Raw genomic sequence first — 6133 nt, 5'->3', positions numbered from 1 at the left:
AGAAAACAGAGCATGGCAGAAATAATAATATGAAGGCATCTTGGTGAGCTTGATGCACTCATCACAAAGCAATGCATGACAAAACAAGCATACCTACAGCAAGATGGCATGTTTATGAAGCTATCCATGGCAAGAGCAAATACATAGCATGTATGGATCAACTACAATAAGCTTGGCAAAAATGAATATCATGTTAAGAATCTGCCAGAAATATTTTATAGCAAAAGTAGAGTAAGATTGAGTCATGCTATGGCACTCCATAATTGCAAACAAAGGTAGGAATGGATCAATTACAACTATATCTACAAAACATCCTTATTGAACATCTCCAAAATATGCATGGATCTCTCTGTAGCATCAAGTTTTCATGGCAACAAAATAACAGCAGACAAGGACTTGAGAGAATTCACTGTCTCTGAAATCAGAAACATTACGGAGCCTAGTTTGCATGCTTGTGCTAGTCAACACAGAGATCACAAAAATACATGGCATACACCACTGAAAAGATGGCATGGCATACAACAAAACACATGTAGAGCTCATGCCCATAAGATGCACAGATTAAATGATACAAAAATGACAAATCTCCAAGTTCTGATAAGAACCAGCAGATAACAACAACTAGCCCTCTTGCAATAGAGATTTGGGCATCAAGATGGCCTATAATGAACATGGTGCAATTGAACAAAATGTAGAGAATCACGAGACGAACAATTTGACATATTACACACGCAAAACGAAGCTACATGTAGAAAGTTATGGAGCGTTGAACAGGTACAAATGCTGTAACAGGAAAAGACTTGGAATAATCGGGGGGAATCTTGGGTCAACCTTCGGTCAACCTGGATCCAGATCGAGGGCTCGGGCTCCCGAAGCGGCGGCGCGGGCGGCTCGCCAGAGAGGACGGGCGGCGGGAGAGGGCCGGCGGCCGACGACGGAGGGGAGGAGGCGCGGCGGCGGCGGAGAAGAGGGGCGGCGCCCGGGCGGCGGCGTGGCCGGACGGCGAGGTGCGGGCGGCGACGGGCGTGGCGCGCGGCGGTGGTGCGGCGACGAGGCGGCGCCGGCCGGCGGGCGGCGGGGAGCCGCGGCGGCGCGCGGGCTCGCGGGGGAGGCATCGGCCGCGGCGGCGCGGGGACGGCGGCGGTGACGTGTCACGCTGTGGTTGGTCGGGGCGGCGGAGCGGACATGTCTGTCGGTGGCAGTTTTTGTCCGGCGGCGCGGAGGGGACGAAGTTAGGGTTGGACTGCGAATGTATACGGGAGGGGATGCACTTATATAGCTAGAGGGAGCTAGGAGAGTCCAAATGAGGTGCGATTTTCGCCCACACGATCGTGATCGAACGACCTAGAGCATGGAAGAGAGTTTGGTGGGTTTTGGGCTGGTTTTTAGGGGTTTTTTGCTGGAACACACAAATGGACTTTGCGGATGCCCGGTTAACCGTTGGAGTACCAAACGACCTCCAAATGGAACGAAACTTGACCGATGGTCTACCGGTGGTATACTAAGGCCACTTGACAAGCCTCGTTCCATTCCGAGAAAGTTTGACACCCGCTCACGAAAGAAAACAAGAGGGGTGCACCGGAGGAGATGGGAGCGCCGGATTGCAAAACGGACAACGGGGAAAATGCTCGGATACATAAGACGAACACGTATGCAAATGCAATGTACATGATGACATGATATAAAATGCATGACATGAACAAAATGCAAAACGACAAACAGAACGGACCACGAAAGGAATATCATAGCACATAGCCGAAAATGGCAAGAGTTGGAGTTACAAATATGGCAAGTTACATCCGGGGTGTTACATCTTTTCAAAATCAGTAAACTATTTTTGATTTCACAATTATTTTAAACTGTATTAAAACCAGCCGGTTTTTTCCCTACCAGACCAGCAAACACACACACACAAAAAACTAACAGGCGAAGCATGAGGCCGAACGAGAGAGAGCGGGCGAAGCGAGCGAGAAAAAGAGCGAAGTTGGGCCGGGTACTTCTGCTCGCTGTGTGCGTGTGCGGATCAGTCCCACCGAAAATACGGCCCAGTTCCTCTCGCGAACGGCCCAGGTTACACGTAAGTTTGGCCCGCTCCATGTGTACCCATCCTGCTCCCCTGAACGAGACGGACACGGACCGGGAAACGCTCCCGTGTCTCTCTCTTACATAGGCGGCGGAACGGGACGGCCGCCCAGATCGCCGCCGCCGCGTTCGACGAGGGAGCCGGGGCACTGCAAGCCGGCCTACAGAATATAGAGAGAGACTGGTTCGGGGATGTTCGGACGGCCCAGCGGCGCGGCAGCTTCGTGGGTGGTGGGGCGGACGAGCATCTCTACGACGACCCGGACGCCGCCGCCATCCCAGCGCTCCTCGACTCCCGCTTCGACGGCGAGCAGGTCGACGCTCAAGCGCCTCCTGGCCCTCCTCTCGCAGGGCTTCTACGTCGCCCGCCTCTTCCCGCAGGTCCCGCGTCCCACTCCTCGTCTCGTCTCATCTCATCTCGCGTTTGCATCACAATCTTGTTATAGTTTCTTAGTTGTTTGTATGCATTGGGCATAGGATTGGAATAATATGAACATCTTAGAGCATCTCTAGCAGATTTCCTAAACTTTAATCCCTATAATTGACATTTGGTTCACGCAATTCATTGAACACTTTGCCCGCAAGCACGCCGTACACACACATTGAGCTAAATCCACCGCACACACATTGAATTTGATAAATTCATCATGCATACATTGAAAAAAAAAACATTGGCAGCTTTCCATTATGAACCGAACCCAACTAATTCAAACCATCATATAGATTCTGCAAAATAAACCATTGACATGGTTGCTGCCGTTGTCCGTACCCCACAAATCAAACCCAACCCAAGTCAAAAGCTAGTGTCTCTAGTTCCTCATCAAATCTACATGAAATTTATACATATACATACTACACAGCTGGCTCCCACCCGTCATCCTCTCCCTTTTCTCTCTCCCGCCGCCAAGTGAGCCTTAGCTGCTGAGTACTGCTATGCGGTCCATGCGATTTAGCGATATGTTTAGAAAGCAGTGGAAGAAAATAGCCCGCCTAGGCGAAGCTTAACCTTTCTAGGATGTAGGCAACAAGAAAACACCTAGCAATTCCTTTATCCTCGGTAGGAAGTTTAGATCTCCATATAATGAGCTCCAATATTATTACGGGCTTATAAGGATGGCTAGTAGAGTTTGTTAATAATTCTGGCAAATATATTTGTGTAGGTGATCAATAGTATCCATATATAGTTTGATTCTGCTATATGATGTAATATTTTATTCAAATGTCTCGTGGAACTGGCCCCTGTCCGCTAGATGCAACAAATGACAATAGTTTCTGTGGTTCCTTTTTAACATGCAAAAAGCGGTAACACACTGCATTGATGATTGTCTATCGGCACAGAGCCAAATATTTGATTATCTCATGTAGTACATAAATGATGTGATTTCCAGTAATATTTTCAGTCAGCTCTGAATGTTATTAGTTTGTTACTTATGTACTGACATTATTGTCCTGTTTTATGTTGTCCACATGAAGGTTGTTCTTCTCACTCAACAGATCTGCAGCTATCAGTAATATAATGAGTTGTTGTTTTGTTTCCAGGCCATGGTTCTTCCATCCCACCCTTATCTTCTCAAGGAAACACACATCAGTATTATTCATATGGTGGTGGATACCAGAGTGGTAGTACCACAAAAAAGATTGATATCCCAAATGGAAGGTATGCTACTTGGGAGTTTACTCGTTTGGTTTCTGCATTCTTGCAGTTGATACAAGGTTGCATGAGTGCAGTTTTTTTGCTCTGCTAACTTAATTTTCGTAACTTCTTTTAGATTGGTGTTATCATTGGAAAAGCTGGAGAAACTATACAACATATCCAACTTCAGTCAGGGGCAAAGATCCAAGTTACAAGGGACATGGATGTTCAACCCAGGTCACAGACAAGATTGGTTGATCACCAGATAAGCACAGCTGAGCAGTTGATAAGTGATGTTCTTGTAGAGGTACTGTGATATCTTTTTTATGGTTAGGACTTCACATTTAGTTGTGCATCCATTTATTCAACCATACTTGTCATGTGACCTGCAGGCTGATGCTGGCTCATTTGGCACTATCTCTAATTGGAGGTACAATGCACCGCAACCTAGTGCTGAGCAATCCTAGATGCAAATTGCTAAGGTAAACTGGCTGCTTTCTAGAACTGGGTTTGTTTGTCAGACTTTGAAAATCATACCACGCCCCAATATAGCAATGAGGGTTTCTTGTAAGCTTCCCAGTTGATATTATTTCACGGACTTCAGTTTCTTTGGTGGTGAAAAACCTTGCCTATTAATTCCATGTCTAACTATTTTTTGGTGAGACTATAAAATCCATGCACGCCAAATCTGGAGCTTGTATACAGGTTTGCGAAAATTCTTATTGCAAAGTCTAGCATAAATTTGCTGGCTGAACCTGGCCTAACTTACAATTGAATTTCCTTAATAACTTAGCACTGCGTGATGCGTTTTGTTGTTGCATTTTTCCATTTTTCTTATGATTTACCAAGTAAATTAAAATCCAAGTTCTAATTTTGCTCAACTAGAAGTAGAACTCATGCTCCTATCATCTTCATAATTATCCGTTTTATTATTCTCCTTTTTCTCCTTGTTAGTTAGTATATTATATTTTGTATCATCTTCATCATTACCACTGGTAATAACAATAGTAATATTTGATTTGTCCTAAAAAAATCCTTCTGCAGGTCATTCCTTTGCATTTGCCTCCCGGTGATACTTCAACTGAAAGAACACTGTATATTCATGGTACTGCAGAGCGAATTGAAATAGCAAAGCAGCTTGAGTGAGGTTACCAGTGAGGTCAGCTTTCTTTCTCTTTTCACGCCACCTCCTAACTGCTGCAGCTATTTGTTATTTATCAGTGTTGTTAAAATCATGTGGGTTTAATTATCATTTTTTTATATGTTACTGTATTTTTTGTCTCGATTTATATTTCTCTACTTGACCTTCCTTTTCCATTGCTTGCTTTTGAAACTCTTCTCTTTAGTTATGATATACCCTATATTCTTGTCAAATGTACATGTCCAAAACGTTATCTCAACGGGTTGTCTTGTAAAACAAGGTGGTCATGGAGCAACAGCAGTATGGCTTTGACATTATTGTATACTTTATATAATCATACTTGTAATTTGTGCAATCTCTTTGTTATTAGCTGCTATGCTCTGTGTAGTCTCTCTGATGAAGATACTAGAAATATTTGAACAATCACAGTTAAATACTGGCAAATCCATACTTCCATTGGGAGGTTTATATACCCTATCACAACGTCTTCACTACATATCATAGTGGTGCTTGTGGTGTTATCCATATATCCCAGGCTATACTGTCTGTTGATCATTATCTTGACATAAGGCCAAATTAGTGTCAGTAACTAGTTCTGAGGGCTGCACACATCAATCCTGGTGGCAGATTTGTTACTACCTAATGTTAATATACTTGATGCTGATGGATGAAAGATAAAATTATGAACTACTCCCTCTGTTTCGGTATAGAAGTCCCAGGTGTACCATTGGAGTATACCATTAGAATATAATACATACATCCAGGAACATGCCTGGTCTTTCTATATCGAAACAGAAGGAACTAGTTTGAATTTTGGATTATATGATTGGATTTCATATACCTGGTCTTGTCCTGTCAAATTTACGTTTGCTATTTCTATACATCTTTGGGGATAGTTGGTTTAAACCTCTATGCAGGTGATCAGTCTGCACACTTCAATGATGGATCGTGCACTGTAGTAGCTGGTATTTAGGCTATTGATATTTTTGCTCACTCGGGATAATTCTTGATTCTTAATTTTCAGCCCATTCTATCTATTGCTAACACCACCTTGTGAGAGCAACATGTAACAAATAAGAATGTTACTGTTTATTGAGTAGGCAAGAAAGTTTGTATGTGCTATCTATAGTTTGGAAAGATTATGCAGTATATCTCGCATGAATCTATCTTTGGTTTTCTCGTATATATTTTCTCCCTCTGTTGACTTTTCTTGTTACCATGACCAAAGCTTCCTTAAAACTTTGCTTAAATATTTCCTTTGACATTCTTCTGTTCAC

General features: G+C 43.7%; 1 pseudogene; it reads left to right on the top strand.

Annotated features, from left to right (window-relative positions):
• The first annotated feature begins 2274 nt into the window (after nucleotides 1-2274).
• LOC123120980 (uncharacterized) lies at nucleotides 2275-4873 on the top strand (annotated as a pseudogene).
• The last annotated feature ends 1260 nt before the right edge of the window (nucleotides 4874-6133 follow it).

The sequence above is a fragment of the Triticum aestivum genome, chromosome 5D (genome assembly GCF_018294505.1).
Source record: "Triticum aestivum cultivar Chinese Spring chromosome 5D, IWGSC CS RefSeq v2.1, whole genome shotgun sequence".
NCBI classification, from domain to species: Eukaryota; Viridiplantae; Streptophyta; class Magnoliopsida; order Poales; family Poaceae; genus Triticum; species Triticum aestivum.
The sequence above is the reverse complement of the archived record's forward strand: the minus strand, read 5'-3'. Positions and strand labels throughout refer to the sequence as shown.